Here is a 27,121-nt window from a genome sequence, read left to right as displayed (position 1 = left end):
GGTCCTACTTCCACCGTCCCCGCTTTTGCTATGTACTGATGTCAGAGACACCTAAACTTCACCCATCGCTATTTTCCCTTCGGGTCTGCGGCGTGCTGGAGACGTCCCGCCCTAGAGTTGCTCCTTGGGGAATGTGCCTCTCCTGTTGCTGCCACGCACCTCCCGGTGCGGCTCCCAGCATACCTGCCCTCGGCAGGGCTGAATCGCTCGGGACAAGCCAGGCGCGCATCGCCTCTCCGGCAGCGGCACCCTTATTAGAGGAGGGGGAATCTCCCGTTGCCATGACAATGAGCCTGTCGGGATGAACATTTCTTTTCCTGGCCGGCAATTCAAAGCTTAAAGCAAAGCTGCTGCCTCCCAAAGCTTATTAGTGCCACGCGTAAACAGTGCCGGGCAAAGCCTCGGGAAAATAACAGGGCGGGGGGGAGCTGCCTGGTGCCGCGGACCCTTCCTTCCCGCTTTCTGCCTCTTTGTTCCCGGCCCTGGCACAAATCAAATCCAGCTCCCTTCCCCCAACAAAGCTCGCGCTAAGCTGGAGCACACCACAGCGAAAACGGATTAAAAAGAAAAGTCATCCTCGCTGCAGCAGATGAGGAGGGTATAAATCAACGGGACAGAGGGTGCTGTGCCCCGGGGCTGGGCTCACCGCTGCTAACGGGGACTTAAATCAAAGGTGGTCGGGGGGCCCAGGGTGTGCCCCGAGCCCTCCTGTGCGCTCTGGACCTGTAGCACCAGCGGGCCGAGAAGTGCAGCGGCCAAAGCCAGTGTGGGTGTGTGCAGGAGTGTCCAGGAGCGTCCAGGAGCGTCCAGGAGCGTCCAGCAGTGCGGGGCGAGCCGGAGCTGCCGCTCGCCACGCTGGAGGGAGCTCCTGAGACGGCAAAAGGGCCGTGTCGTGGTCCAGCCCTCGCAAGCCAAACCCCAGAACGATGGAAACAGGTTATATTTCAGCATGCTTTTAATAGCTCATGTTGGCAGACAGGTTGTTTGGTTTTACATCTATGAAGAGTTGTATTTTCCCCACTGTGTAAATTAGTCTTATGTAGGTTGTAAACAGCCTATATAGGTCTTGAATTTTTTTTTACCGTTTTTACATATAAAATCGGAGTTTTTTGGAGCCACGTGACTCTGGGAGCTGGGGGAGTGAATTTTCAGGTTGAGGGTGACACAGCATTACAATGTCAATTATCCTTTCCCCCATCAGCTGTCCCATAAGCCAGGGTTGGCACAGGAACAGTACAGGGTGGGAAGGGGGCTTTCAGCCAGCCCTGTCAAGTAAAAATAGTGTGAAAAGTTGGGATGAGTGAGCACAGCCCTGTGGGTGAGCCAAAGTGGGAGCTGGGATGTGCTTCTTGCTGTGGGTTGGGCTCAGTGGGATTGACTGGTGTCAGTGCCCACAGGTCACCTGGCAAAAGCATCCCCAGAGAGAAGGGGGTCCTTGCAAGCATGGGTGGAAAAGCAGCTGGGCACTGGGGGGGCACTGGGGGGAAGACTACAATGAAACAAACATGCTTGCTTTGTGCAGGCTTTGGGAGCCTTGAAACGTGGGTTAAAACTGGTGAAAGCTGCCGAGAGGTGAACACTGAATAAGGACAAGTAAGCAAGTGAAACCATATCTTCCTTGAGCTGGTTAAAGATTAACTGTGGTTTGGCATTTTTCCTCAGTTCTTTGCTTCTATTTGCTTTAACCACTGGGTGCTGAGCAGTGATAACAAACCCAAAAGGCTCCATCCTTTGTGGAGGGGGCATCTCCAGAGCACCCAGGGCAGTGAGGCTGAGAAGGGCTTATAGTGCTTGTACCGTGGTGAGAGACCCCAGATAACACCATAACAATGCCAAAGGGGGGAGAGTGAAAGGAGTTTTGGTTATAAGGTGTGATCTGTAACCGGAGTCTGATGTGATGCTGAAGGACTCTCAAGCACAGGCAGTTGGGCGTGATATTCCATAAAGGCCTCAAAATACAAAGAGTCAGCACCACACTCCCCAGAAAATGCTGGGGTTTTTCTCTGGTGTTGTTGTGGCAGCAAGAATGGATTAAGGGAGGATTCCCTCATTTGGGAAGGGGGGGACTCCTTAATCCCCAAAGCCTGGATTTAAAGATCCTGGAGAGAGTAATCACAGACAGTGGATTAGCATCTGTTGGGGAGCCTGGCAGGAGAGGGCAGCGTGGCACTGCCAGCACCAGGGTTGGTCTTCACCCTTGTTTGCAGCTCCTTTTCCCAGGCCTGTGCCTTGGATATGTGCATTCAAAACCACAAAATCCACAGAGAGGAAGATGTTAAAAAGAGCATTTCCTCAAGTCATGGATGATTTCCTGCAAGTGAGAAGTGTGTAAAACAGGTCTGGGGCAGGTGAAAAATGATGGCAGGGGGTGTGGTGTGTTTATTTGTTTGTTTGTTTTTATAAGCACCTTCAATATTGCTCTTGGAAGGCTTCTGCCATCACAAACTGAGTCATCCTTTAGCCAGAAGAAAAGGAGGAGATGCTCGTCAGTCAACAGAGACTAGCAGGGCTATCCCCATGCAGCCCGGAGGTGTGTTGACCTCCAGCCATGTGAAAAACACCCTTGGTAGTGCCTTGTTTGTGTAGGAAGCCTGGAAAACAGAGTTTGTGGCAGTGTGGCCCTCATTTGTTACTTACTGTGGCTCAGCTGTCAGGGAGCAGGACTATGCACTACTTTTAGCTGAGAATGCCAAACACAGTCTTTTCAGCAAGGTCTGACTTCTTTCTCATTCGAAACAAAACCTTAAAACATGCTATTTCCATACAGATATAGCACAAGTGAAGTATTTAGCTTGGCTGAGGCATATTTCCCCTGGGAGATCTTCCAGGAGAAATGGACCATATTGGTTTTTCCAACTGGCCTTAGGTACTGCTGCAGCAGCACAGGAACTCAGTGGTGTGTGCTTTTTCTGGCAGGAGGCAGTTGCCTCAAACACAGTGAGTATCAGCTCCCCAAGAGCTTCACCATTTCAAATTTAAAATTGCGTTATTTATTCAGACAGGATTTTCTGGCAGCAAACATAGCATCCTTTTTTGCATCCTCTGTCGTCAAGAGGAAGGATGGTGATACACATGATGGTGCCCACAGCATGGTTTGTGCTCCGTGGCAGTGTCCAGGCTCAGCTGAGCTGGGTGGAGCAGTCAGCAGAGATGGGCGACCCAGCTCGGGTGGGGGAACTGGAGCTTCAGGTCCTGCTGCATGTTGCCTTCCTGGCTCCATTCTTTACAAGCTCCCTTTGGGCAACACTGGATCACCTCCCTGCCCTCTGACAGGGCTGGTGCTGCTCTACCCCAGCATTGCAAGTGCAGCTCATCAGCCACTTCCAAGTCTAATATGATCACCTCCCTTTGCCATTCCTTGCTGAACTGAGGGTCCATGTTCTCTCCTCGCCTGCCATTGCACCTGCTTAGTCACACTGATGCAGAGAGGGATTTTTGTGCTCATGCCATCAATGCCCAGTCTCGGGAGACTCTGCTCTGCCAGAACAGTGTGGGCACATCTACCCCTGGAGTACAGCAGAGGAACACTCAGGCACTGTCTGGCAGAGGAAGCTCCCTCAGCAGGACACTCACTCCCATACTTGGATGCTGCTGGGCAGAGGTGCCACATGTTCCATGTTCACAGACCTACACAACTGTGGGGTTGTCTGCTTTTTCTCTTTCCCTCCTGGGCCATATCTAATTGAATTTGGATAGTGTGTTTTTCTGCTAGAGACTGTGCCACTGCTCTGGAATATCCATTCCTACAATTTATCCTTTCAATTTACATGTTGCCAAGGAGCTGTGCTAACCATCACCTCTTAAAGAGTGAAAATGATTCCTGTTGTTGAAAATTGACTATGTGCAAGTCTCTGAGGACCAGCACCAGTTTGTGCCATTCACCAAATGGGAGCAGTGGTCTGAGTCTGGTTTGAAAATCAGGTCAGTGACATTAGCAAGGCAAGGACAGCAAACAACATGGTGCTGTTCTCCCATCTGTGCTCAGAGGAGACCCAGAACGGTACCAGCAGAAGGGGCTGCAGGCAGAGAACAAGATGCCTTGGCAAACCTCTGTGTGTGTATGTAGTAGTCAAGAGAATTCTTTGTTTTCACCAGGTTGTTTTCCATCACTCTCATGTAGCCATCAGCATAATTGTAGCATCCAGGGTGCTCATGGCGATAATGTCCAAGGATAACAGCTAAGGGGAAAGGGTGGGAAAGAGGAGCAACTTTTTAATGCTGCCATATGCTTAAAATCCCTTCAGTTCTCTTGCTATAGCCAAAGTGAGGAATTTTATTTTTCACTGGCAATTTTAATGCTGATTTAAAAGAGCCAGATTAGCAAAGCCAATGAAGTAACTGCCTGCCCATCCCTGGGATGCCTTCCTGCTCCTGCCTGCACTCAACATCTCATCAACTCACCCTGCCGATTTCAGGCACCTTCCTGACTTTTCCACCTTGTTCCAATCAAAGAATGGAGAGTCCTTTGCTTTGAACAGAGTCCACCAAGATAAACCCAAGATTTATTCTTCAGATCTCAACGTGTGCCTGGACTGCTGGAGAGCATCCACTGAGAGGGAGGAGATGGATCATAGGCCATGGGGGAAAGGGCAGTGTCTGAACCTGCTGCACTGGCTTGAGCATCCTGCATTCCCCCTGCCCTGGTCAGCAGAGGCTGAAACTGATTTTTCAGTGAGGGCACTGCTGGGGGTGGAGGAGGGGACGACTTGGGAAAACCATGATCCTGTTTGCTCTGATCACTAAAGGTCACGAGGTGGCTCCGTCTGTCAGGGGGAGGAAATGAACTCTGGTATCTTCAGCAAACTAATTTCAGGCTTGTACTGATTCCCCTTTCAGTTTAATTTAATCATCTTTGGTGTCTGATTCTACAAACACGGCTTTGTACTGTTAAACCTTTGCTGCATATTAGCAGAGAGGCAGCTGGAATTTGAATTTGGTTTTGACTATAGTGAGAAACCTTATATTTAGCATTTGGCAAATCTCTAGAATGCAGGAGCACATCAGTTTATAAATGCAGGTTGCTTTGATCTGTGTAATTTTGGAGACTTAAATCTGAGAGAGAGAATATAGGCTGGGTACTGATACTCGTAAAGAAGCCATAGAAAAGTATTCTACCAGGTGATTGGAATTATATGACAATATCAGCCTATCTAGAATTTGTTGCAACGGGTTGTTTGCAACAGAAAAATGCTTTGGGTTGCAAAGTGCTGCCAATGCAGTCTTTTGTAGCCTGCAATATAAGGGTCCGGTACAGAAACACGTTTTCGCAGGTGAAGGGACTGACAACAGCCAAGATGGCCAGAACTGGGCTGACCCAGGGAAGTGATGCAGACCATGAAATGAAGACAAGATGAAATGGCAGTGGGATAGACCTCCTGCTTTCACCCCTCCTCTCTGTTGGACAAAACTCCTGCTGGCTTCTTTGTCATGTAGGATGCCAAACTAAGAGTCACTCTTGGCATTAAAACACGTGTAGGATGCAGGGTTTTGCCATATGTTCTAACAAAAGCAAGTACTTTAGTTTGCAGCTTGGGGCTGGAGCTGGAGGCATTCCCAGCGATTGCCTCTTGTGAGAGCTCGTGTCCCTTTGGAACCTGTCCTGTTTCAAAAGGAGCCACCCCTGACTGACTTCACAGCAGCTCCCACGGGCACATGGACCCAACGGCACTGCTGTAAATTCTGGGGTTTTCCCTGGACATCCCTGGGGCCTGCTTTTCTTTTGGAATTGCTGTTAGAGGTAGGAGTACTTGGCACCGGCAGGGTGGGGAGCAAGGGCTTTTAGCAGCTGGAAGATTCCTCTGTGGGCTTATTGCTTCCCAAGAAAGACTCTGATTTTTAGAGAGAGGGCTCCCTATGCATGGCAAAAGTGATTGGTGCCAGAACTTAGGAGTACATGGTTTTAAGGAGCTCAGCAGAAAGAGATAAAAACTAAGGCAGTAGCAGTGGCTTTGCTTTTCAAATTTGCATGGGCAGAATGGAAAATGGAGCTTGACTGAAAATATCATCAGTGTTGTGGGACTGAAAACAGAGCAGTCACCACCTCCCAAAAAGCAGTAAGATGAAGAAGTAACCTTTCCAATCACTTCTGCTGGCTTTTGGCTTCCAAGAAATACCCTATCACTTTGATCACATGCTGGGGAAAGGCAGTCAATTTTTACAATCAACCAACCGTGTGAGTCCAGATCTTCTGGAACAAAAACAAAAATGGAGCCTCCCTATCTCATGTGTGTGAGGAAAGACCAATATTTTCAAAGTGCTGTTGTGTGATGGTTCTCTGGGACCTCAGCTCTGGTGGTTGATTATTCTCTGGTTTGGGGCTATGGCTGCCTCTGCCTGAAGGGCTGGAGCAGATGTAACTCCTCAGGGAGCTTCACCAGGAGATCTCCATGATTGCAGGATTTGATCTGTGCTAAGTCCCCAAACCCACCAAGCCCAACAGAGCCCAGAGGACCCAACCCGGAAGTTTGAGCACACAGGCCTCTTCCACAGCTGCTGTGCCAAGAGGTTATTGCCCACTGTCAGGACTCCTTCCAGCCTGGACCCCAACCCACCACATCACTGTAGCCCAGCAAGCACTGGTGATGCTGCTACGGTTATTTTTCCACCGTGGCTGCAGAGCGAGAGCGCGAGAGATGTGATGCTTTCCAGCTTTTGGTCTCTGAGCCCGTGGATGCTGCAGCAGGAGCTGGTTTGTCTCCTGGTGAAGAGCTCAGCACAGGCCAGTTGGCAGTGCCTGCGCAGGGACGCCGTGCTCAGAGCAGAGCTGGGATTGATGCACAGCATGGCTAAAATGGATTGACAGATTTGCAGAGAGCAACTTTTATGCATCCCATATGTTGCTTAGCTTCCTCTGGGTGACTTAAGAGAGGCAAAAAAATCTTTTGCTGGAGGAGAATTAGGGTATTTGTACACTTGGCCATTTTAAGTGTTTCTTTTTCCCCCTTTGGCTTGACCTGATGTGGTTAAAAAGAAAAAAGAGTATCAGTTTGTCATTCTGGAAGTGTGCACAGATGTATTAAATAAATATAGTTTCCTGTGGCCCTAACAGCAAGCACAGGAAAGTTCCCAAAATTGTCAAGAGGTTCTGCTCTCTTAGAATTGCAGGACTGACTAACATTATCAAAGATATAATGCTGCTAAAGGGCACAGTAAGTACTGGGGCACTCTGATTTCCACCTGAACTTTTGGCTTGTTACCAAAAGCAGAACTTCCCAGGAAGTATGAAACGTAACCTTGAGGTCAAACAAGAACTTTTTGGAGCAATGCTCTTTTTACTTCTCTCTGTTTCATGTAGGCAAACACGTGCAGTGCAGACCATCAGTCCTGATGAAGTGCCATTGTTTAATACTGAAAAAATGCACATTTGATCTAGTTTGCATTTCCTACAATCTGTGTTATTGATTTGACAATATATTTTTCCTCAGAAAAAAAATCTGCAGTTATTTATTCATTCTTGCCCCTTGGAGAGCTTGCTACCATCTGTTTTTCTTGGCTTTGCATTACCTTTTTTTTCCACTTGTTCTTTTCCCACTGTGCACCACTGAAGGACTATACTATACATTATCTCATAGCCAAATTATGCAGGGTATTGTAAACATGTTGTAAACTTTGCCAGCTGCAAAGTCAAAGGCTCTGAGAGATCTTGCTTAGCACTGGAAATGATCTTTGAAGAAAGAAGGCAGACTTTTGGAAGCAGATTTGCAGGGCAGCCTGACACAAAAGTGTAATACTCCTTTCGCAAAATGCTGGGGGGAGAAAAAGTTGCAAACAAATGTGTTCATGGATCCCTGTACCTTTGTCACAGAGGCCAAGAAGTCCCTGAGCCAGTATCTGCTCAGCACCCACTGATAAGACACAGCAGAGCTCCTATGTCCTGATACCAGGACCTGCAGACTCTGGCAGGTGGGAACAGCAATTTGAGCCTGATAAAGTCCCTCACTGCCATAATTTCAGGCAGGACAGGACCATGCTCAGGGCACAGCACAAGACTGAAGCCTCTGCATGTCCCAGAGTTATTCCTGGAGTGGGAGCAGTCATGTCCTGCAACTAGTGTCCTGGGAAGGTGCAACCCGCAGAGCATCTTGTGCTCTGCTTTGCAGGGTTGGAGTCCATTGCTGCCCTCAGAAATATCAGCTGAAGGGGAAGAATCACAGGTGTGTGAGGATAAGTCTGTGTAAATATCCCTAGTTATAGATCTTTGTGTATATTTTGATCATTCGACAATAAGAATGTTGGCAGTCGCAATACCAGAAATCATGCCTCAAAAATATACAATAACTTTAAAACCCACTTTATGGAATTTATCTGTTCTCTTTGCCTTTTCTGGTGACCAATCTTGGTACTGTGAAGGCCGTGCCTTCAGGCTTTCATCCCATGGTACATTTCCCAAAAGGGCAGAAATCTCTGTCTGGGAGACACCACTCGAGCCCAGGAGCAGGGAGTGCAGGAGGAAGGACTAAGCAGCACAGAAACAGAGGTTACTGTCACCCTTGCAAATAGAAAGAGAGAGGCCATGGGGCTGTAGCAACACACTCTGCAGGGAGGAATCCCAAATTCCTTGAAGAGGACTAAACAGAATTATGGATTATAGGACCACAGGGATGAGCCTATTTCAGTGGATGGTGGGCATGTAAAATACCTGTACGGGCTGGTGATACACGTACAGTCCTCAATGAAATGCAGCGGTCTACATCTGCTATAAATTCCCAATGAATGCTTTTGTACTCAGATTTTGACTGACAAGGAAAGCAAAGACATCTTGTGTTTGGAGGAGATTTGAGGTGTGATTATGAGAGTAATTGTTCTGGTTAACAGAGGAGAGGGCTTCAAAGAACATTTTGGAAAGAGGCCAGGGACTGCACAGGAGCATGTGATGCTTGGGTTGGCACAGGCCTGCTCCACCCAGCATCCTTCAGCCATTCTCCCTGTGCAACAATTCAAGACCTTAAAAGGCTGCTGCCACCAAGATAAATAGCTGGACAGCTGCATTATTTAGGGAATTCAAACCTGTCTTTTTAATTATTCCAGCAATACTTCCTCTTCCTCTCCAACAGTTAGCGAAAAGGATCACCAGTTCAGTCCCAGTTATATAATATGGCTGTGAATATCCTATGACTTATTGCCCTATCCCTGCTCTTTTTACAGGGTTAAGAGCTTAGGGGCAAAGAATTACTTGGCTGGATGAGATTAATTTCTTTTTGCAAGGGATGGATGATGTTTTTCCAGCCCTGGAAGTTTTCTGGTGAAAGCTATTTCTTCTCTAAAGAGTCTTTTATTACTATTATGGGCTTATGTTCATAGGCTTTCACTCTCATTAAGGGGCACTGATTTAAATGAGGGGCTTTAATCAACAATTTTCATCATGATTTAAATCAGCTAGCAGGAAACACAAAATTGATTATTTAAATTAATCTTGTTCTTCATTTGTATTTTTTAATTATTTTCTTAAGGAACAACTGATACTTCCTCACCGGAGCCTGGTACTCTTTTTTCACTTATGATCAGGATATGCTATTACCATATTTATTTAGAAATCTGCATATTAAGTCTAAAGTTACTTAACAATTTTCATTTATGTGCCAAACCGATGACTGACGCCTCTACTCCATGACTGATTTTAATGTTTGTGTTAAGGTGCACTGCAGAGAAAAGAAACATACAGTAGTTACTGTGCTCTAATTTAAATCACATGCTAATCTTAAATATGATGGACGGATTGGGCAAGGGGAAGAACACATTTATCAAAACTTATTCTGCATTTGAAATGAATATTTTGGACAGAGTAAATATTATATCTTGACAGCAGGCTGGGGTGTTTCCAATCACCAAATCCTTATAAAGAGTCATATGGGGGAAAGTGCAGTCTCCTGTTCTCTCTTTGATTTCAATCCCCAAATGATGGATTTCTCAAATTGGAGTGAACTGAAGGGAACAACATCTTTCTGTGCATCCTGAGAAGAAACAGGTCTGTGAGAAACAGGCTGATAGTCTCAAGAATCTCCTGATCCAGTTGGTTCAGCAGATACTTCAGCTACTGCAGTGGCTTGACTTGATGGAAAATTTGTAGGGGTTAATTGCTGTTTATTGTAGTATTACAATGACATTTAGGCCATAATGTTTAGTGCCACTGATTCAGGATTTAAATTAAAATTATCAAATTTTAAGCATATTACCATTATAAGCTAAAAAAATAATCCCATCCTCTGATTTTTCTGCAAAAAGGATATTTTGCATTTTTACCTGCCTTTCATTTGCATCAACTCTAGCTCAGGGCAGCTGCAATGACTTGAGGAGCCACATTTCTGATTCATACCATTGTGTGTAAGAATGAGACAAAGCAAAATGAACTTTTTTTGAAAAGCTTTGAGGTAACCTGTGCATATATTCATCTGTTTTTCAGATTGAAGGGATTGGATAGTCAAATTCATCCTTTAAGTGATTTAGCTGCCTTTAGTGCAGAAACTAATGTCCAAGCCTGAGACCTGGCTTCTTGTTGGCTTCAGCCATGAAGACAAAGAGTCCAGGGCGCTCTGGGAATACCCAGGATGGGATTTTCCTGTGCTGATAGATGCATCAACCTCCCTTCAATGTGACTCTCAGCAGGTTCATGTTTCTGAACCTCTGCGCCACCCCTTCTCCCAGCACCTCGTGGGATATGGAGGGGTTATTGCTGCCTCCCTCCCTAGTCACTCCTGGTGCAGTGCTTCTCTCCTGGTGCTGCAGTTTGGCAGCCATAAGCCCGTTTTGCCAATTCACTGAGACAATTTCCTCCAAATCACACTTGAGACTAAAGACAAAACAGCAAAGGCTTGATTTCTTTTTGTTCCCCTGCCAGAAGCCATATGTACCATGCCAAGATGTGACATGCAACACCTTGGATTACAGACACACATCACTCATGCTGACTCAGAGCAGGGAAACCTTCACTGCCTTGTCCAATATTATTTCTGGGCTGATGCACCAGGGCAAGGCATCAGCTGTGTGGTGAAGTTTAAACCCAAGCTGTTGGGGTTTTCTCCTTTAGATGAAAGTTTTAACCTGGCTTGGGGATTTTTGGGGGAGGGGTTGGTTTGTTTGGGGTTTTTACCAGGAGCCTAAACGTTTTTCAGTAGCCACTGATTTCAAATGATGCTTCTGGCTGCAAAACCCACTGCAAAACAATGAAAACCAGGAGCAACAGAGTGACTTCAACAGTGGCAACCACTCAGGGTGACCCCAACCAGTCTGTCTCTGAATTTCATGTTTGGGAGGTCAAAATTATGGTCCAGGGCTTTTGAATAACTTGATGCTGTATTTTGGCCTGTGTTTGTCTATGCCCAATCTCCCTCCCAGAAAGGAGAGTGTCCCTTGTTGCTGGTGCTGCCCCACTGGTGCCATGGGCAGGTGCTGAGGCTGGAGCAGGAGCTTTGCCATCCCAGCAAACACTTACACTGTGTGCTGTCAAGAACAAAGGGAGCTCTTTCATCTCACAGCGTTAGGAAGAGCAGTGATTGAGGGGAACATAAAGAAGGTAGAAGCATACATTACGAGTAAGGGAAGAGCACATTTCTGATGGATTTGTTGTTGGTGTTGTTGTTGTTGTTAATGTAGGGTTTTTCATATGTGCAGAAACCTATTTAGACCTTGGGTGGACAGCTGAGTGCCACGAGAGCCTCAGCCTCTGCATCTCCCTCTGCCTGGCCCAGCACATCTACACCACACAGCTCCAATGCACCTTTATCTTCAAGCTGTTCCTGTCGAATCCTCTCTGCTCCTGCCATACAGAGTGCATGTTAATGCAAACAGGCATCAAAGAAACTAGAAATGATGTGCAATTCAACATCATTAAGTACGAAATCACTCCTCTCCCATGCAGGGCTGTATCAATCAAGTCAGCTTTGGGTCTTTTCTTCCAGGGGAGCTTCTGCTGCAGGTGCCTCTGAAAAGCACTTTTGCTGTCTGCTCCGTGTTTCCTGACAGGGATGGTTTATGGTCATACATGAGTGCACATCATCATCTCCCTACTGATTTAGCACGTGGAAGGATGGATATGTACCTTTATTAAAGGCAATCTTAATCTTTCTTATGGAACATTATATAAAAATGTAGGCTTCGAGCAGCTTTCAGAGGCAGCCACAAATTGCTGGCAGTAATACACCAAAATTAGATGGGATAGATGGGGTTTGTCTGTTGTTGTCCTGTGATTGCTTCCTTCCATCAACTTGCCTTAACCAGATTTCTTCCTTAGCATCTGGCTATTGCCTGGGGAGAGCTTCCAGGTAACAAAACATGTTGGCACACTTGTTTTTATTTAAAAACAAACAAAAAAAGTATATATGTAATAACTGAGGTCCAAGTGCAAAAGGAAGTGGGTGGGTGGATGTAGGGGCATGTGGGTGGAGGATTGCAGTGTTGGGGTGTAGATGGCTGGATGAGGGTAAGAATGTGAATTGGTGCACGGGCAGGTGAATGTATTGGTGGAGTGGTGCATGAATTGGGTGTGGGTGGCTTGATCTATGGGTGTATGAGTGCACGGGTGGGTGCAGGCATGGGTGCATTGGTCGGTGCATGAGTGGGTGGGTGGGTGCGCGGGTGCCTCGGCTGGCGCGGACACGGGTGTGTGGGTGCCCAGGCACATAAGCTGATGCGGGAATAGCGGGGTGATCTATGGGTGTACGAGCGCACGGGTGGGGGCACAAGTCGGGGCGCGCACGGTGGAGCGGTGCGCGGGTGCCTGGGTTGCTGCAGGCGCGGTGCGTGGGTGCGCAGGTGCCTCGGCTGGCGCAGACACGGGTGGGCGCGCGGTGCGGCGGCGGAGCGAAGGGCGGCGGGCGGACAGACAAAGCCGCGGGGCAGATGTCAGGGCAGGTGCGCAGCTGCCGCTGCCGGCACAGCCCCGGCACGGCTCGGCTCCGCCGCTCCGGGCGGCAGGCGCGGGCGGGGCGGGGCTGCGGGCCCTGCGCGGGGGCGGTGCCGCTCCCGCCCCGGCTCGGCTCGGCTCGGCTCGGCTCGGCGCCGCTCGGCTCGGCGCTGCTCGGCTCGGCTCGGGGGGCGGCCGGCGGCACCTGCGGCCGCGCCGTGCGGAGCCGAGCGGAGCGGAGCGAGCGGAGCCGCGGCCCGGATGTAGCCGGAACATGGCGCTGGGGGCGGCGTGACGGCGGCGGCCGAGGTAGGGGCGGCGGGCCGGGGGCGCGGGGAGCCGCCCGGGGGGTGCGGGCGGCGGCTGCCCTGCCCGGGCGGACGCTCGACCTTGCGGGGCCGCGGCGCTGCCCGCAGCCCGGCCGGCTGCGTGTCCGTGCTGGCAGCGGCCGGTGCCCGCAGACAAAGGCACGGCCCGGGCATCCCCGAGCGCACCTGTGCGGAGCGGGCAGAGCCGCGGGCGCTGCCGGGGGAGGCTGGCGCAGGGCAGCCGGGGGCTCCCGGGCTCCTCTCCTGAGGGTCGCCGTAGGTGATTTGGCTTTACATAGCTTGCCGGGGTTTCCCACAACAATGGTTTTGCTCTTTTTAAGCTATTTTGCTTTTTGACATTTTTCTCCCCAAGAAGTTGCTTCCAACTTTCTGTGAATATGATGTGCTTTTTGGGTTTCCCCCAGGAAGCAGGTGCCCAGAGAGCCGTACAGCCGCTCCTGGAAATGTTCCTCCATGCTCCTCTATACCTCTGCTCCCTCTTTTTTTTTTTTTTTGGTTTTTCTTTTTTCCCTTCATGTAAAGGGTTAGAAATGCCTGCAATCGACTCCGCTCTTCTTTCTGTGTTCATGAGCCTCGGATAATCGTAGCTAAAGAAAATGAGCTGCATAGTGGCTGCCGTGCTTGAATAACACTCCAGCCTCAGGCCAGGAGAGGTGGTTTTTTCATGGTATCGATCAGACCTTGAGAATTTTTTACCAACCCGCCAGCAGCACGCAGGCTGTCTTTCTTCCTCTTTGTTACACACCAGCTCTCTGTTAACATAATGAAACAATGGGATTCTTTTTTCCCCAAAAATATTCAGTGTTAGATCTAATGGATTATCATTACCAGTGAGGATAAAATTCCCACCAACTCGAGAGGAGCCAGCAGTGAGACTACTCTGCTAGTAGCCTTTCCCTTTCATTTTAGAACTCTTTATGTGCTTTAGCGTTTGCAAAATGAAGGAAAAGAGTTGGTACCTGTTTTGAGATAGATCTCGGTGGCCCCTGCTGCCCAGACAGCACTTAAGGAATCATTGCTCCAAATTTATTGCCTTTATTGTACCGTGAAACTTCCAATAACGCTGCTGAGGGCTGCAGCAGGGAGCCGTGCTCCCCTGCCCGCTGTGACAGCCCAGCCGGTGCTGGTGGCTGTGAGCATCGCTGCCCGTGCCGGGGACAGACCTGTAATGTGGAGGTGCATCTGCAGGTGCTGGGGGATGGCTCCGGCTGCCCACTGAGGAGGATGTTTCTGAGGTGGGGAGTGGATGTAGTGCCACTCCTGGGGCTCCCTGGCTCTCCACATCCCCAGGAGAGAGACTGAGAAGCTGTAGCAGCTCTTCTGTTTCAGTTTGATGTTCACAAAATGGCCCTTTGCAGTGCCCATTTTTTCCTGCTAATATGTTGCTGTTTCTGCTGGATGGGGGTACAAATGTGTTGATCCCCCGTGGTGAGCAGTGCTCTCCTTGTTTTCAGGTGGGAATGAGCGACCTGGCTGCGTGGGGCAGGCCACTGGTTTCGGAGCTGCTGCTGTGCCAGCTTTGGGAGTTATTCATTGTGGTTTGCCTTATTGCCTGTTTCTGTGGTTTAGTCACATTTTTTTGGCTGCAGGTTGTTTCAGGTTGATGAGGGGTCTTTGTTCAGTGTGGAATTGTATATTTACGCTATCAAATGTATTAACTGGAGCTAAAGCGAGTAAAACATTGTTTTAATCAATGGAAAGACTCACACTTACGTTGAGAGTGCTGAAGTTAAACTTTCTTCTTTCTCCTACTTCAAACATCTTTACGAACAGTTTTGACTGTGGTAAAATCGTGATTTCTAGCTGAGATTAATTTTCATCAGATGATTTGAGATCAGTCTGCCGTACTCCCACCTCCCCGTGGTGCAGGAGCTCTGGGTGTTGTGACACACCTATGGAGTGTTTCAGCCTCACTCTGAAGAAGCAAGGGCTCACCAGTCATGGCGTGTGTGCGTGTCCTCAGCTGGAGCGACTGCTGAACCGTGCTTAACTGAGTGGCTCGGGAGTCATTCCGCACCGGGAGAGACCGTGGCAGGCCTGTTGTGGAGAGAGAGCCCTGTTACAAGTCATCAGCAAATTCCCCTGGCAACCCCCCGTGGAGCCAGACCTAGTAAATCCCATTGCTCCTTTGATTCCCTTATTACTTTGGCTCCTCTCTTTGCTTCCCAGTGGCTTTTTGGTTTGGGTTTGTTGTTTTTCTTTCCTGGACATCTTCATCAATCATGAATAGTCACAGTAAGTCAGTCTTTGACTTTTAGTGAGTTCTCAGCATCCCTATGGCTGATTCTAAAATGGAAGTGTGTAACAAGCAAAGTTCCTGCTTTGCTTTAAGGTTTTACATCCCGATTATTTGCAAATGTAACTGATTTGGGCATCTCTTACTTTGAAAACTAATATTTGGGAAGTACAATGCTGTGAAGAAATTTGCTCCCCACTGGCAACTCCTGCTGTCAGTCAGCTGAGAAGAAACTTTTCATGGTAGTTAATCACAAGTCTACGTTTTGCTTTGCCTCATCTGTGTCCCCTCTGACCCCAGATTTGCTACTGAAATAGGGGAGACAAACTGTTCTTATTGCCATCAGTTGTGGCATGCAATTTGGGTTTAAAGCTGAGTTCAAAGAGAACTTCAGCTCATGTGGCAGGAGCCCAAGAGGTGATGCTGGCATGGATCTGTCAGGGGTACAGGTGTCAGCTGTTTCAGGGATGTATGGAAAAAAGAACTGGAAAGATGGAGCAGAAAGAAGAGTGCCTGTGCGTCTGCTTCTCCTCTCTGATCACCCTCACATTTGACACCTAAATCCAGTTACTGCTTTGAAGCTGCTCCAATTAGGAATCTGAGGTGTTTGGCATCTGCTTGTTCAAATACATAAACTGCCTCTAGTTTTACCGGTTTACTTTGCAAAAACTACAAGCACAAGTCTGCTGTGTGGCATGTGCTGAAACTGCCAACAGGTGTGTGTGGGTACAACAGCTGAAGAGATTCAGAAATCAGAAATCTCAAACAAAGCCTCTCCTTTTAAATACCTCCTCAGGATAGCTTACTTCTGGCATTAGTGTTGCTGACTCATGGTGCTGTTTGGCCATCCTGGAGGCATTTTTGGGGCTGTCTCTGCTTTTCTCCTTGCTGAAGTCAGTATAGTTGGTTTGTTGGATCTGCTGCAGGGTTTGGCCAGTTTTCCCCAGGTTTTGGTGAAAGCTGAGCAAAATCTCTGTTGTCAGGATAGAATGGTATGTGATTGCAGCCAGGTGAAACCAGGTAAATTATGATGGAGACTTCAGGTGGTTATCCTTCACACCTGTAGGGCCTTCACTTTCTACCATCTTCCAGTTATACTCTTTATTTTTACCAGTAAATCTAATCTCTTAAACATACAGCCTTGCTACTCTGAATAGCAGCTTGAAGACTGAAAGGTGTTTTAATCAACATTTTGCTTAAAAAATGGATGGTATGACCAACAGAGCCTTGGTTTCAATGGCATCTTCCCATGTAGCTTCTCCAGTGTCTGACAGGGGTTTGTGTCTTGCTTAGTAGGAGCTTCATAGGGTATCTCCCTTCTTTTTAGCTACAAAGCTTGATATATTTAAGACAATCTCCCCCCCATTAAATTCAGCTGTGATTGGTGATGAGGTGTGCCAGAGCACTGCCTGATGCACAGCACAGCTGCATTGGCTTTATTATCAGGGAAAAAGCTGAAAAGCGGAATGATTCAAAACCATTAACAACTGTGCACAAAACCCCAGTTAGTTATGAGCCGGTTTAAAAGGCAGCTCCCCCCCACCCCCATTTAGAGCAGATCTCAGAGCACTTTGGTGGTATTTAATGTTCAGATAACTCTAATTTAGCTTGTAATCCATTGGGCCAGAGAGATTCACTGGGGGCTTGGGTGTTAGTGCTGGAGTTTCAGCCTGCATGTCAGCCAGCCTAGGAGTGCTCAATGTTGCATTTGGAGGGCAGGACTTATGACAAAGAAAACAAAGTATTTTTTCATCAATTAAATGTTAATTTTGCTTTTTTTTCTTTTTTTCCTGGAGAGAAACAATTTAGAGTACCAGATTGTGGCCAAGGCTTCTGGTCAAAGACTAGCCACAGTGTTTGGGTCTCTTGTGGTTCAGCTATGCCTGTTGAAAGCCCTGGCACAAAATGGCAGCTTTAAACCAAGTCTTCCACCTTTCAGGGTTCAAAGCTTAGGCTTTTTCGAGTGGTGCCTGTGAACGCAGTGATGTGAGAAGTGTGTGCTCCCATTGCGTCAGGCACAGCCAGCCACAACATACCAAGTCAGTTATTTTGCATCTTCTCCAACTTTTTTTTTTGTTTTCCCATGGGCCATGTGAGAATGCTGCCACTTTTGGAAGGTGCATCTGGTGGAAGTACAAAGGTAATTACTGTTTCAGACACAGAGCTTGAATCAAGCTTTGAAATCAAACCAGCAAAGTAGAAATACGTGACTCACGTTTAGCTCTTCAGGGCTGCTGTTTCCCATTTGCGACCTTCCTTATCTCCTAAGCAAAGCTTTTACTTAAACATGAGCTGTAGATACCAACTAATATTTACACTTCAAGGAACCACCAAAACTGGGGTCCTGGAAGGGCTGGAGACTATGAGGACAGACACCAAGCTGTGTTTTCACCCTGTGGAGCTCATGGCACAGGGTGCACCCATCCTGTCTGTGCATATGCTGTGTGCCGGCGTGAGCATGGCCAGAGCGCGCCGGAGAGGGGCGACGTGACTTGCTCAGAGGAGCAAAGTGATGGAGAGTGGAAGTGAAGTCCTGTCTCCCATCATTTTCCTTCTGGGCTCTCCTGGCTTCACTGTGCCGTTAGAGGTTGCTGCCAGCAAACGGCTCTGCCTGCAGCGGGACGCGCTGCCCCAGTGTCACAGGGCTGCGAGTTCTGATTTTGCTGAACAAAGATGCTCTTCCAAAAATAGATTCAGCCAAAGAACTTAGATGCCAAAAATAGCACTGGAGATTTTTTCCCTTTTGTGACTGTCCTTTTTTTGAGTACGTTTTAGATTTATTGTTCCCTGCTAGAGGCAGCTAAAGAAGTAGAAAAGATACTGCAGCTGTGGGCAAGGGAATAGTAGAAGTAGATGTACACAGTCACCTCTGATGGGGAGAAAACCACGTGTCAGCTAACCCTGTAGAAGTACACAACAATGCGAAATAACAATGTAAATAAAAATGTGCCGTGTCACTAAACTAAACTGCTCTCCTAGCAAAAATGTTGTTTTTTTAGAAGTTAAGGTACTCCACAAAGGGAAGGGTGGAGAGAATCCTGATGACAAAGGGGAGGACAAAAGAAATGCCAGCAAACAAAAACTGGAATGAATAAATGCCACAAGAATGATCCCGGTGATAGCCCCTATAAACCTTTTATTATGACACGCTCTGCTGCGTGTGAATAATTCACTCGTCCCAAACTGGTGGCAATAAAATCTGCCCAGAGGCTTCTCCCTCTGCCCTCGTACAGGTTGGTCAGGTCAGAACTGTAAAAATTTAAGGCTTCTTTTTGTGGATTCTCCATAGAAAGTTTTGTATCAGTAAGTTAAACTCCAGCTTTCCCATTCCCCAAGCTAAATGCATGCTCGGAGGACTGAGCTAATGACTTGCACTGCAGCTATTTAAGGTGCTGGGCTGAGCCTGGAGCTGGGAGTCAGGAGGCGCGGTGGCTCTAATCCCGGCTGTGCTGCTCACTGAGCCACCTCCAAGAAGTTATTTAACCTCTGCGTGCCACTGCCTCCCTCTGGGTAACAGCAGGGATTATGATAATTGCTTCTGAAAAGCACCTTAGGTGTATAGTTTTAAGTTTTTCTGAAGGTGCAGAACTCTCCAGTTCTAGGCTGGAGAGGCTTGATCCGTCTCAGGAGGTTTTTAGTACTTGACAGGATTGTGAAAAAAATCCTAATGCCATATTGTTTGTTTGGGCCATGTAAATAAATAAATTTAAAATATTTTTGATGCATCGTCTTCACATTACTCGCAGAAGGGCTCTTAAGATACAACTGAAGGACATGGAAATGAGATATAGTTCAAAGGGTTGTTACCAAGCCCTTCGTGAAATGCAAGTAAACTGTCAGAATGTTTAAATCGTTTACTTTTTCAACCAAATCCTGCCAAGGCCACAGAAACCTAGGTTTGCATGTATTAAACTTGTCTCTCACTTGTGTGTAAAGACCCCAAAGGCAACAGATTTGTAGCATTTCTCACTCGGATTTGGAGGGTATTTGGTTTTGTGTTTTACAGCACAGGGTAATTTTCTAGGCTGAAGAAGTAGGAAGGTTTCCCTGAGAGCGAGATGAGAACAAAGTAAATGTGCCCTGAGCTGTGCCTCTATCCCAGATTTTGAAGCATGCAAGAAAGAATAATGGTACATGAATTTTTCTCTGTTGCACGCACTGAACTCCTCCTTTCCAAAGAACAAAACTTCTTCCTATTTAAGCTTTGTGTCACAGCGAAACAGTAATCAAACGGCAGAGAATTCTATGGCTGAGCTGCAGCTGAGACCAGAATGTTCAAGATGTTTGTGGAGCATGGTGCTGTTAGTGGGATTGCTGGTTGGGAGGCACCATCAGTGCCATGGGGTGTGCCACAGCCTTTGGGGAAGCAGCATTGCCAGGGATTTTATGTTGGAAACTTAAAGCTTAGTGTGATACTGGAAAGTGCACCAGTGCCACGGCAGCGGCTGTAATCTAAGCCATTGGCTGCTCTAGGGAACATAGGGAGTAAAAAGGGTGCTCCCATTTTTATTCAGGAGCTTGAAATGAAGCAGCCGAAAGCCAGGGACTGTGTTGCATCTTCCCAGCATGAGGGATATATGCCCCATCAGCATGTGTTGAGAAAGGCCTGGCTGCCAAAATAGTTCAGTGTTGCTACAATGATTGCAGGTGGTGATTGCCTTTTAAGTTCTGCTCTCTGTTCTGACATTTTTAGGACAGTAAATGAAGGATGAGAAGTAGAAACGCAAACAAATTAGAAAAATCCTGTGTATGGATGTGTTATTACAATCGTGTGGCTGGATGGAAAGAGCCCTGTCCTACTGGAAGTCAGGGAGGGGTTGGCAATGAAGGAAAGTGGTTATTGCCAGTAGCTCTGCTGCCAAAACAGAGTATTGATGACAGGACTCGGTTTAAAGCAGATGGTGTAATACATACCCTAAAGACTGCCTGGGGAAACACGTGCAAAACCATGCGCCTGAATGCCACGGAGGATTTATTCCTAGGGGTGAGACAGAAGAGAAGCCTTCACTTGGATGGAGGCGAGAGTTGAGTCGTGGTCCTGGAAAGCAAGTAAAGTTCTTTACTGAGGCAGAGCTGTTATATTAGAGGTACAGTACAGAAACTACTGAAAATGCAACATGCATCCCACATCAGTGCTTTCTCTACCGAGTCTCTTTGAGGACCAACTCTCAGCACTGTCAGGATTCACAGGGAGACTACGTAGAGCTTTTTAAAGTACTTAAGATGTACAAGGCATGAGGTAAATAATTTAAACACTGGTTCAGAGCATTGCTAACTGAAGAGTGACTTACAGGCTCTTAACAGACTAACAATAAGTGGATGTTTTTCCTTCATTTTGGGGAGAGGAGCGTGGAATGTGTTGCCCATCAGCAGGGCTGCTTCCTTCCAACAGGAACGTTTGCTGTAATGAATCATAGAATAGAATCATAGAATGACCTGGGTTGGAAGGGACCTTAAAACTCATTCCAACTGCCCTGCTGTGGCCAGGGACACCTTTCACTCTCCCAGGGTGCACAGAGCCCCATCCAGCCTGGTCTTTAACACCTCCAAGGATGGGGCATCCACAACTTTTCTGGTGCCTCACCACCCTCAATAAAGAATTTCTTCCTAACAGTTTATCTAAACCTACTCCCTTTCAGTTTCAAGCCCTTCATTCCCCCTTGTCCTCTCACTGTATGCCCTTGTAAATAGTCTCTTTCCATCTATTTTGTAGGCTCCCTTCAGGTACTTGAAGATCCCAATTAGGTCACCCTGATGCCTTCTCTTCTCATGAACTCAGGTTAAAGTCAGAGCTTCTTCTTCTTGGGCAATCCAGTCTGAATTTGGACCTCATCAGTACAATGGATTGTGTGTGTAATGGGAAAAACCTGGCACCTCTCCGGCTCACATTTATTACAAACTTCTGTTTGAAGAAGCATTTTGACTTTCCTCAGCATCTGATAGGACTTGGTCCATGGTATTTTGTGATTGCATTTTTTTGCACAACAACCTGTTGCTTCTTCTTGGGAGAGATCTTCAGCTGAGGATTAAAGGGGTTTTGTGTGGTTTTGTTCCATAACTTTTGTCATTTTTATTCCTTTCCAGTTTACTTTACTCTGGTACTGATCTGACAGCATTTTGCTATTTCCCTTCAATTTCCAATTCTGTGTGAGGAAGGAAAACAGTCAACTGTTCTGATTTAGCTAGAAATCAAACTGCAGTTATTTTTCCATGGAAAATTTCCTTAATAGGAAAATTGGCGATAATTGCTAACTAATGCTTTTTAAAGACTTTTTTTTAAATGGGTGAAAAACTGTCAAGCTGTCGATCAAGACAACTTTTGGATAATGCTCCATTCCCCTGACAAGTTCCCTTTATTACATGAGGCATCTGCTTCTCTCTGTAAATTTGAGCTGCTCAAAATTTGCCCTTTAATGTTTACTTTTTCTGTCCTTTCTCAGTATTACTCAAGTAGTCCTAGAGTACCTGTACAGCATAGTCAAATGGAAGTAATAATCTTTGAAGAAAACAAGTTTGAGGTGTGATTAGCTTTGTAGTATCATGATACTCCTTAATGTTTTTCCAGTCTGTCTTCCTGTCATTCCGTGGTGCACCCACCTGTCCTTGCTGAAACCAGTACCCAGCCTTGGGCCAGCTCTAAAAAGTGTAGTGCCTGCCCTTGTGATGAGCATGTTAAAGCCAGGCAAGTGTGAAACCCTGAGCTGCATGAACGTTTGTGGTCCTTATAGGCCACTTCTCAAGACTTTTGCCTATAACACAGGGCATTTGATTTTTCTCTTTATTTCTTTTAAAGTAGATCTGGAGAGAAAATTGGAGGTTTTCTTGCATTCCCCAGGTTCCAGAGGCATGGGGTTTTCTGAGAAACTTAGAAACAGGAGATGTATAATCAATGCAGATACTGGACCTGCTGAGAGCAGCATCTCTCCAAAGTATTGGCTGCTCTTTCATGGTTCTGGATTTAAAGGACCATGACGCAAAATTTATCTCAACTCCAGGCACTGCTGGCATTGCATGTAAAGCACTGCAAATGTACAAAACTGGTTCAAAGCTGAACAGTCTTCTTTCCCAGACCATTGCCCCACCTCCAGCAGTATTTACAGGTTGAAAGCCATTGCCTTTCATGCACCAGGAGGTTCTGGAGTTAGCATCTGTAGCAGGCTTTGCTGCTCAGGCTGGGCAGAGGATGGAAAACTGCTCCAGCAATGTTCCCATCGTGCTGGGAGAGGAAACACCAGTGCCAGCACTGTGAAAGGACCAAGTACAGTATTGATTTTGACATAGATAACAGTAAAAATTGCCATGATGTCATAGCAAAGCATTGCAGTCATTATGGCAATGATGAGAAAAATAAAATTATAGAAATAATCATCTCCCTTGGCCCGCAGATAAATCAAAGCTTAGCCCTTGATCTTTCATCGCTCACTAGCCCAGAACACAAATCCAAGGATTTATCATTAAGCCTAATGGGTCATAAAATCTGGGCTATTTTGGAGGTAGTTGCAGAGATTTGCAGCCCAGGCAGAGAGCAGGCTCTAAGCTGCTGGGCCTTGTATAACTGGGTAAATAGCAAGCTTCAAATAATGCTATAAAGCTATCAAATGTAATAACTAATGCAGTCAGGCAAACGTGTGGGGAGGGGAGCCGCGCTGGTGACAAGCTTGGCCATCGTGACAGAAGAAGCCCTGGTGTAGAAAGACCTTTTAGTAACAAGTTAAAGTCCCTTTTGCTTTACTGGACACCAGGTACGTGTGTCTAGTTTGGTTCACATGTAGCACTTTTATTTTCTGCACATCAGTTCTTCCCTCACCGTGGGCCCAAGGGAGCGAGCAGCGAAAACCAGAAACACAGGAGCCACCGACAGCTCTCTTACTTTGTCATCACAGTTTAAATATTTATGACAGCACTTCACAGCGTGCTAGTAAATGCATGATAGCATATTATGTAAGAGCAATAAAATTTTAGAAGGAGAAGACTTGACTACTGTCCTTTGCTAGTAAATCTTTCCTGCTGTCTGTAGTGAGGCCATGTAAAGGCCATGCCTCTTTCCCCAGTTATTCTAAGTGAAATGGGTTTTTTAGGTAGGAATGGGAATTTAGCTTTTACTGGCATTTGTTTTAAAACTGCTCTCCATCTCATTCAGGGGACACTTTGGTTGAGGTCGTATTCCTGCAGAAGTTGGTGGCTCTGAATTTGCAAGTGAGCCGTAGGTCTTTGGTGTATGACGGGGAGCAGATCCCTTGGAGAGGGAGCCTGGGAGGAGGGGATTTGGGCTGTGAGTCTTCTGGGTTAATTAACAGTTCAAAGTAGCTTGTACTTTTCCTAAAGAATTGTAGAGTATTGATTCCTGTTAGTGCTGTACTGCTCCAGAGAAGGGGATTCTCAGGAAATTATGTGCAATGTCAGTTGTGCCTGGACTGAGGATAAGTGTGTTGGGTTGAAGTTTGGGATGGGTGGCATAGCTTCTGGGAGAATTTACTGTGGAATGCTGACAGTGAAAACAGAAAGCTCATGTAGATATGACTTCGGGTCAGCCAAAAGATTTGACTGTGGGACAAGTGAGAGGGTAACCCATCAAAGGAGGAGCCTGTCTAGCTTAGTGTGAACAGTCAAATTGATTTAAACAGAGGTGTGTCCATTTGTGCTTTAATGAATCCAGGAGAGATTCCCCCCACGCCTTTCCCTCTCAAAGGCAGACATTGGGAACCTGTGGTTAGTTATGTTTGAAAATTGCAGAAAACAAACTTAAAGATGATTTGTACTTGGCATGAGTGCTATTATCTGTCATGATGGCTTTCCTAGCAGTAGTGTGTGTGTTTGGGAAGACATTTTGGGGATCTGTGCTGGTAAAACCCAGCCTTGGAAGCAAACTGTGTGTGAATGGCTGAGAAAACAAGCCGCTAGCACGAACGATGAGCCAGCATGTAGCAAGCTCTGGGGTGGGTGGGATGCAGCTCCAAGTGCAGGGACTGAGGGTAAATGCTCTGCACAGTCCTGGAGAGATTAAATTTACAGCAGGTACTGGATTAAGTATCTGATGTATGCACATGAGTGTTTACAAAAAACAAGTGCTCGATGATCAAGACTGTTATCTTAGTTTTTACCAAAGACATTGTAAGCATGCCAAGTGGGAAAGTGAAACCTGCCAAAATCAAGAAGTAGCACTAGAAGTTGCTGACTTTTAATTTTGAGCCTTTGCATATACAGGCAGCTGTAATTATGTGTGCTGTTTCATACACATGATTGAGCAGCAGTTCTTTCTGCATTTATTATGTCTCAGTACCTGCTGGTGCAAACTGTGAGTGCCTTGGCTGAGCAAGGCAGGAGTCCCCAGATCCACAGAGTGCTCTGCCAGGATGGGCTTCTGGATCCATCAGCTCCCACAGTTAAGTCCTTCTCAGTTTTAGATTTCTGAAAGTCATGCTGGAAGATGTGGTGATGTTTTAGTGCTTTTGGTGCATTTTGAAAAGCAGAAGCTGTAGGAGAGCTTGGTGCTTTGCTGGGTACATCCAGTGCATTATCTTGTAATTCTGTATTGACCCCAGTTGTGCAAAAGCTTTGCTTGAATTTCAGACCTCAGGAGACCGCTGGACTGTGGGATGGGGGGCCTGAAAATTTCCTCATATGTTTGAGAAGGGTGGTGGGATGGACACATCTTGGTTTTGAGTTTGATCCATGGGATGAGTGTTGATTTGATACGTGGCTGGGTCTCAGTTCACTTCTATAATGTACTTGCCAGTTCCAAAATCCCCCGAACTTTGCTCTCTCCTCCTTACATTCCTCTATTCTAATGCTTTTGAATTTTGCTGCTTTATATAGGCTTCTTTTCCACCCCCTCTCACCACTTGCTGCTTCTTCTCCTCCGCCCCAGTTACTAAAATCTCTTCTCCCCGATGCGTCACCTTCGTCAGCAGCGCTCTCACCATCCAGGCTGCAAGCAGAGCAGGACACACTGGGGGAAGAAGAAATTACCCCGAACCCTCCTTCAGTTTTCAAGTGGCTCAAGTTGTTTGCCGATCAAAGGTGGCACGCAGGAGTCTTTGCTTCCTCGATCCTTTTTGTGGCAGCTTTCTCCCTGTTCCCGGCTGGCAGGGCTCATCCCTCGGGCTCTGCAGGGCCGCTGCTAAAATGGGAGTGGCTTTGCATTTCCAGATAAAAAGCACTGCTGAGTGCTCTGGTGTGTAAATACCAGCTGCGAAATTCCTGCAGTCAGGGTGGTAGGTGCTTTCAGGAAGATGGGAACCCCCTTTGACAGGAAGGAGAGTAGGAAAAGCAAGGACTTTTGGAAAGAGGGGTAAAATGGAGAGAGGAGACATGCTCGATGACAAAGCTCAGCTGAACCGGCTGGTGAGAAAAAGTGTTGATTGCTGCAGTCATCAAACCATGACTTTGAGAAGTGTTATGAATAGCTCTTGGATGTAGAAAGTTTGTAGGTGGGTGAAGAACAGATCCTGTCCCTCCTCTTGGAGGTTCTGAAGCCGCAGTCGGACACAGCCCTGAGCAACCTGTCGTGCTCTTGCTGCAGCCCCTGAGCACAGAGGGCCCTCCAGCCAGGGCGAGTCTGACATTGCTCTGTGTTTGGAGAGAGGATCAAAACAAACAACAATATTTGGGTCATTGCCAAGTGGAAGTATTAGGAGTGACATGGCAAATTTATTTTAATGTAATCTGGATTTAATCACTGGTTTAGACTGTACTGAAGGCTTTCAGCTCCAGTAAGGGGTTGATTAGATAAATGTATTTATTTCCTTGCTATTCATTTTCCATGGATGAACATACCGGGGTAACTTAAAAGCTTGTAGCAAGGAAGAAACAAAAAAAAGGGGACAAATTAAGTGACTGCTGCCAGATTAATTATTCTGTTGCATTTCAACTCATGTTTTTAAACCTACAACTTTGAAAGGGAATGTTCAAAATTATCTTTGGAATGACCATCTTTCCATCTAATTTAAAGTCATTCAGCTTTACAAGAAGCAATTATGCTCCACACTAACAAATGAAAAGACATGGCGACATCAGAAAAACTGATTATTCAAGCAGTCTTTCTTACATAAAATAACCAGCTTCAGTCCTTGAATGCTATTGCAAATACCCTCCTGAAACAGAACTTCATTCTTGGTACACTGGTAGTCTGCCTCTCATCCCTGATGGCTCCATGTGTAATCACAGTCATGGTTTGGGGGTTAAGAAATTATTTGCTCTTTTGTTTCTGTATCTCTTCTTGCACTCAGTGCAGTGTTTTTTGCTTGTGGCCAGTGGTAGTGGAGTGCTGGGAATGAGGTTTGTGTCCAGCTTAGAAAAATAAGGAAATCTCCAGACTTGTTGCTCTTCTGCAGCTCTGACCATCACCCTTCAGGCCATCTGAGGTTGTGGAGGAATCTAAATGTTTTGTAAATCACTAACTAGTGCAGTGTTGCACTTGAAGTGGTTGTTCTTAGTCTAACTCTACTTACTATAGAAAAAGAGAAGGAAAATAAAAAATCCTGCTGCAGAAGAACTCTTAATAATAAGTTAATTGTTGCTAAACACCTAAAATCCTATTATCTGTGCCCTTCTCACCCTTCCGCTGCTCCCTGGGAAAAACCACTGTGGAGCAGGGGTAAGTCATCTACTCCTTATCCAAGTCATTGATGAAGAAATTAAAGAATACTGAGCCCAGTAGTGAACCCTGAGGGACACCACCAGGGACACACCTCCAACCTGGTCCCTGTGCTACTGATT

General features: G+C 46.7%; 1 protein-coding gene across 5 annotated transcripts in view; it reads left to right on the top strand.

Moving 5' to 3' along the window:
- Positions 1-27,121, top strand: part of PAK5 (p21 (RAC1) activated kinase 5) — a 162,801-nt gene that overhangs the window by 64,839 nt on the left and 70,841 nt on the right. Inside the window, exon 1 of one of the 5 annotated variants that reach the window (XM_085054002.1) lies at positions 12,985-13,147. The exons of 3 other annotated variants lie outside the window; for them this stretch is intronic. The gene's annotated coding sequence lies outside the window, so the exon portion shown is untranslated. Of the gene's footprint in view, positions 1-12,984; positions 13,148-27,121 lie in introns of those variants that run through there. One more of the 5 variants, XM_085054001.1, reaches the window with a different exon arrangement.

This window comes from Lichenostomus cassidix, chromosome 3, assembly GCF_008360975.1.
Source record: "Lichenostomus cassidix isolate B80296 chromosome 3, HeHo_3.0, whole genome shotgun sequence".
NCBI classification, from domain to species: Eukaryota; Metazoa; Chordata; class Aves; order Passeriformes; family Meliphagidae; genus Lichenostomus; species Lichenostomus cassidix.
The sequence above is the reverse complement of the archived record's forward strand: the minus strand, read 5'-3'. Positions and strand labels throughout refer to the sequence as shown.